Below are 6,199 nucleotides of genomic sequence, written 5' to 3' on the forward strand. Positions count from 1 at the left end.
CCTCGATAGAATCCATTCATGCACTTACGATTTCACTCAGAAAAGTGCCTTTTCTAGGTGCTCAGGACACAGTGGTGAAGAAAACGGAGACTTTTTTGTAGAGCTTATACGAACAAGGAACGAGTGACCTAAGTGTGGCGAGCACTAGGAGTAAAGTGGAACGAAGGAGCAGAGAGTAAGGAAGATCGAGGAACACTCAAAATAGAGGAGGTGACCTTTGAGCAGAGATCTGAGTGAGGTTGAGGAGTGAGGAGCCATGAGAGATGTGGGGGAGGAGGGTTCCCGGTAAAGGGAACACCAGTCAGAGGCCCTGTGCAGCTCCGAGTTCTGCTTGTTCAAGGACGAGCAAGAAAGCCATTGCTGCTGGAGCCGAGTGTACGGGGGAACGTGGAGGAGACAAGGTTGGGAAGATCATATGAGGACATGGTCGCGTATTATGACCAGGAGCATGGCGCATTTGAAACAGTGAGCAGTTCACACTTGAGACAATGAGTTGACATGAAGAGTCTGTTTCTTCTGCTTATTTTGTCTTTTTTCAGTCATTTTCAGGAGTATAATTGGGTCCCATGGTAACTAGTCCCTTCTCCCACCTCTGCCCCTAGCCCTCTTACTTCCCCTCCCCCACAAGACTCTTATTTCTCCCTGTGCCTCCTCCATTGCTTTGGCCATGCAATGTGACTTCGGGATCCCCTGAAAGGGTTTGCTATTTTACCACCGTGTCTTTACTCATGATCCGTCTCTCCTGAGCACAGTGCTTCTTATCACATCATCTACTCGTCTCTCAAGACAAACATCAAACGTCACCTCAACTGTGCAATCTTTCCTGATCACCGCCTCCAAACAGAATGGACCATTCCCTCCCGTGGGTCCTCAGAGTGCCCTGGGCAAACTTCTAGCATAAGCCGTTTATCACTTGATGGCACTTCTTCGTTTGTCTGCTTCTTTCCCTGTTTACATGTGAGCCTCTTTTGCTCATATTTATTTCCTACCGCTTAGCATAGATCTTGGAATACTTTATTGTATAAAGAGAATGAGTTTCCCTCTGTTGTGCATATTTAAATTACACACGATAGTTCTGCCAAAGTAGTAGGAGCCCAGATGCTTACAGTCACACACATACAGTAAGAATGTTAATGAAAATGTCAGATGAGACTTAGAGCAGATCTACCTGACTTTGAGCTATTCGTGCTCCTGCCATCAGCTGCATCCCAAGGTTGATTCTCATAGGGAAGGATGGAGCTGGGAAAGAGTTTGAACAGGCACAAGTATCTAGGGAGTGCAGGCTGTTTTGAAACCTGTTTCTGTGTCAGGCATCTCTCGGCATACTGCCGTGGCCACATCATCTGACAGGTCTGCAGCTCTCACTAAGTAACAGTTGGCACAAGGGACCCATTAGCTGGTGGGCATGGGACTGTTGGAGATTGAGCTCCTCGTTCTATAGCTCCCTGCGACATGATCAGCACCGTAGAGTGAACGCTGGGGAAAATAAAAAGCAAATAACTCGGTCCCTATGTTTGGGGAAGGGAGAGCATGATTCTATCTATAGAAGGCATTAACTGATATTTGTCAATTGATGTGTTAATATGTGAGACATAGCTAGCACGTTACAGAGGACCGTATCATCAAGCGCTGGATGGCATGTTCCAGACGGTCCTTGTTATGGATCTTTTCCAGGGTCTCTTGACCTTGAGTTTGAAGGCCAATATGTGGCTTCTATCAGCTTGTCTGCCTCTCATGCCCTGGGCCATATGCAGTGGAACGTAAAGAGAATCCAGAAATGCCTTTGCCAGGTGCTCCAAGTAGTTTCTCTGCTGCTTATTCCAAGTGCCTGCCGTGTCCTAAGAACACATTTGGAACGTGTGCCTGCCCTCCCTCTGCATCTCAGAGGAAGGTGACTCGAAACTGACCTGGAAGAGTGAAGGGGTGGCAGGTTTGCCGAGCCCTGGGAAATACATATGGGACGATCGTGGTCTGAGCCTGCCGCCGTCCAGGGTTGGAAGAACTGTTGTCACCAGTTACTTTTTTATGAGTTCTCATTGAAAAAAGTCACAACTGGACACCAAAGGCAAGTGTGCTCCTGGTGAAGAAGACCAATGGCAGTAAATTCTGCTGCTCCCAGACACCTCCCGCTGCAGCAGCTGACCCAGCCGCTTTGCCAAGAAGACGTCGTTGCCTGAGACGGGCTCCCAAATAGCCTTCCTTAGGAGAGAGCAGCAGGTGGCAGCTCGGATGAGATGTAACCATTACCAGTTCCTGAAGCAAGATTTGAAACCCTGAACTACAAATGCTGACAGTTTATCCTTCCATAAATCCTAACTGTGCTGACTTCATTTGGTCTCAAGCAGCCAGCTACATGCAGCTCCTAGGGGAAGCAGTAGAGTTAGTATATGTCCTCACCTAACGGTACAAAGTTTCAGTTGACTTTTAATTTTTTTTTTTTAAGCCTTTGCTGCCTTAACTTCCTGAGTCAGGGGTTGAATTCGATACATACAGTATGGTGTCTTTGGAGCAAGGGCCCAGGGCAGTTCATTGCACCTAAAAAACTGATACTAAATATCTATTGCTTAACGGACATACTGCGTTTTAGCTTTTTAGATCCCAGCAAGACATTTTGTATTGATTAAATATCACCTAACATTGAGTTCATATTCACAGAGCTCCATTGCACACAAAAAGTCCTTCGTAGCTATTGTTAGCTAGCTTTTAACCTCTGAACCTCTGAGGACAGAGTTTTTTTGTATTCCCATTTGCTGGGAAGCTTCTTTAATTGAAATTTAATTGCTGGGAATCTTCTTTAATATTTACCAATATTAATATTAACATTAGATTTATATGCTTAAATTATATATAATAATATAATAGGATTAATATGGTAATATTTAATATTAATCTTTCGTTAATATTATTAACCTTTATTTTCTGCCGAGGTAGAACCTGTGCCCTTGGAGGGAGAACTGAGGTCTCTACCTCTCCTCTGTGGATAGGAACTGGCACAATGTGCCAGACCTCTTGTGCGCCCAATGCGACATTCCGTCTCCAAGCAGGTTCCAAGGGAAGTGTGGGCAAGGGCACGTGGTGTTCCAAATCTGTCCTCTGAGCATCAGCTGTAAACACTCACTCTAGAACAAAGAACCTAAAGCTCGGTTTTAAAAAAGTAAAGCAAAAACGTCAATAGCATTTGATGTCAATAAAATGTGTGACCACATCCTAATGAGCTCACTCGTTTTTTGACGAGCTGTTCGTATTAACCACACTGCCCTGTGTAGCTTGGGTCTCTGCCTTCTGTCATAAGTTCAGCTGCAGTCTGTCTTTAGGTAAGTCACTCAAAAGGTTCCCTTAAAAGGAACCCAAAGATTCATTCACCGAAGACAGAATTAGACACACCTGGTGTAAAAATCACGTACCCCCCAATTCAGCTTTTGAGAGTTAGCAGCTCGCCACCCCCTCGTCCATATGTACCAGTTTTAGCGTGCCTGGTCGCCCAATGATTCATCCAAGCTGCTCTGGAAGTCGGCTCTGCTGGTGACAGTAAGGCTGATCCGCTCTCTGCCCTCCCCTCTAGCTGGTGAACACGCCCCACATCATCTGGGCCACTGCTACCAGCACGCTGGGGCCTTCTTAATTTAGGTGCAGGCGGCTGAGGCAACAGGCTCCCACACGGAGCTTTCCATCTCTCCATCACTCCCCCCACCCGATGTTTCCATCTGCCACCAGAAGTGCGCGAGCCCTCCAAGAGGGTAAGGACCCAAGGATCCCTCACAGTCCTCCGGACCCTCAGCACCTCGACAAATGATCTTGCTCCTTGGCTGCTTCGCCCAGGAGCCTCGACGCTAACCCATTTCCCAGCTCTGTCGGCGGAGTCTTGCTCTCACTTTCTGCTTCTCAGAGATTCTCCACGGCGAAGGTGCCAAAAACTCATCTCCTTTGAACTTTCGGTAATTCTGATGCTGATTATATTAACAGAGACTCCAAAACTTCTGGTAGTTCCAGATCTTGGGGTTCTTTTTCTGATGTTTGGGGGACAGATCTGTGTTCAGAGGCTCAGGCTACGCACCCTGAAGCCAAGAATCCTTTGTGGGAATCGCCTTTCTCCTCTCCCTGCTCCACTCTATAGATTCTCACATTCTGGAGCAAAGCCAGGCTTTTTGCTTTCTTTTTTTTTTTTTAACTGTAGATTTTCAAGCTAGCCCTAGCAGGTTTCCAGCTCTCTCTCCCTCCTCCCTCTTCTTGCGTTCCCCTCCTGGCCCCCATTCAATGACTAAAGCTCTCCAGGAGTATTTCTGGACCAGGATATCTACTGTGACCTTGTGATTGCACTAATCCTCTGGTTGAGGCTGCTCTGCTCTGAGAATCACAAGGATGATTGTGGGTGGGAGTGGGAAGGAGGACAGTGCAGCCTCCAGGAGTGCTGTTTATTTATAGAACAGGCCTTTCCCTTTCCCACCTTGAGTTCTCTGCTAATCCAGCAATCCCCATATCCTCAAAGACTCCCTTCGGAAGGTAGGGGATGGGGGACCGGTGCTGCCAAGGTCAAGACCAGAGTTCTTATAAGTCAGCACCAAAGGTCTGCCCCCACCCCCACTGCCACCTCCATGGGACAAACCCGAGGAGGCCCCAGTTCCTAGGAATGGTTGACCACCGAGCATTGTAACTTCCGCACAGCCCGGAGGGGCAGCCGGCTTCTCCTGCCGGGGCCACCTGACTCAGCAGCCCTGGGGAGCATGAGTCAAAATTCCCGGGAAAGTCTGGCCTCATTCTGGGGCTGTTTGAGGGCTGGTAGGCCTGGCAATCCCTTTGGGGTCTTTGAGGAGCAGCCTGGGAAGTTGCTGTTGGAGTAAGAGCGACGAAGGACAAAAGGGGACTGACTTGGCTTGTCTTGTGGGATGGAATCGCTCCCATCTGGATTAAGGGGAAAGAAGAAAACCAGGACTCTGGGGCAAGAGTGAGAATGAAGGCCACCTGAGTAAACGGACAAGACCAACCTCGCCTCACCCCCATTTAACACATGACTTTATGCTACTGTGGGTGACCGATGGTTCAAGTTCCAACTCAAGTGGACAGTAAGTCACCCTGGGGGCAGGAACCGGAAGGCACAGAGCTGAGTGCAAAACTCGTGCTCAGTAAACCTCAGGGGACCTTACACAGATTCCTATTATGTGACTGTTACCAGCACTAGGAAAAGTTTTTGGAAGATGAGGAGGAAGAGGGGGAGGATGGCAAAATTCTACAGCGGGCAGGAAAACTGTGCCTTTTCTATTCACTCTTCCCTCTGCCCGGAGAGTACAGGGCACATAGTAATTTGCAAAACCATTTGCTATTTTTTTATTAAATAAATCATGATTATCATAGTTCCATATTTGTCACCTAGAACATGTAACCTGTTTGGCAGTGATCTGACCTGGGCCTTGAGCTTTTCTCTCTCTCTTAAAAAACCAAGAAGAGGATTTGCCGAGCTTGGTGGTCTGGTCTCCCGTGCAGCCCCTTGAAGTGCGTGCTACCGTGGGGTAGTGGTTTTCCCGAGTTGGCCTTGCCTGAGGGCCATCTGGAGAGCTCATGATGACCTGGAAGCTGAGCCCTGGGGTCTTTGAGTCAGTGGCTAGGGGATGGGGCTGAAGAAGGCAGGTTCTGCTGCTCTCCTGTGATGGTGCTGCCATAGAGGGACCCCACTTTGAGAACCACTGCCATCAGGGTGTGTTCAAAGTGTCTCAGGTTTTCTCACCTGGCACTTGAGGATTCAAGAACAGCCCTGGGAGTCTGTGGCGAGAACGGTGGAGAGGCCCTCTATAGGATTCTCAGAGGGATCGCTGTGCCCTCTCTGCCCAGGATCTGCCTTCTCTAGAATGTGGAAATTGACAAAGTGGGACAAAGGTTGACGAGCAACCGTTTGGGGATTCCAATCTAATTTGCCTCCAGGCTCACCTCTGCACCAAACTGTTCTCGTCCAGCCCAGGTAACTTTTCTAAACCAGAAATCTGATCATCTCAGTCTCTCCTGACTTGAAAGACTTCCATGGTTCCTTAATTCCTCCAGCATGAGGTCCACACTTCAGGGTGCCTTAGCCTGGTTGGCAAACCTGTCATGGTTTGAGCCCTGCCTATCTCTTCCACTTGGTGTGCAGCCTCTCCCCAACTACCATGGTTCCTAGAGATGAGCTCTCTCACCCCGTACCTCTGCACAAGATTTTCCCGGTGCCCTCTCT

Source organism: Mustela lutreola, chromosome 18, assembly GCF_030435805.1.
Source record: "Mustela lutreola isolate mMusLut2 chromosome 18, mMusLut2.pri, whole genome shotgun sequence".
Classification (NCBI taxonomy): Eukaryota; Metazoa; Chordata; class Mammalia; order Carnivora; family Mustelidae; genus Mustela; species Mustela lutreola.